Here is a 266-nt window from a genome sequence, read left to right on the forward strand (position 1 = left end):
GCAGAGTCTGTAAGTGACAGCAAACGCAGAGTCTGTAAGTGACAGCATTACACTGTTTTGTGAGACGGAATATGAATGTTGGTGGTGTCACTGTCGGATAAGATGTTAAACCAAGGGTCGCCTGCCCTCCTTTAGTGTACAGTCATTGTCATGTCGGGAAACACAATGGCCTGTTTGTGTGGAGCAAGATCCTTCAAATAACACTATGATGAATAAGCACTTTCAGAAGGAAAACAGAAGGCTGGCAGCATCTGGACCAAAGGAGC

At 45.5% G+C, this 266-nt stretch overlaps 1 protein-coding gene across 12 annotated transcripts in view; it reads right to left on the bottom strand.

Annotated features, from left to right (window-relative positions):
* Positions 1–266, bottom strand: part of LOC125488063 — a 35,679-nt gene that overhangs the window by 32,915 nt on the left and 2,498 nt on the right. The gene's annotated exons all lie outside the window — the stretch shown is intronic.

The sequence above is a fragment of the Rhincodon typus genome, chromosome 48 (assembly GCF_021869965.1).
Source record: "Rhincodon typus isolate 14 chromosome 48, sRhiTyp1.1, whole genome shotgun sequence".
NCBI classification, from domain to species: domain Eukaryota; kingdom Metazoa; phylum Chordata; class Chondrichthyes; order Orectolobiformes; family Rhincodontidae; genus Rhincodon; species Rhincodon typus.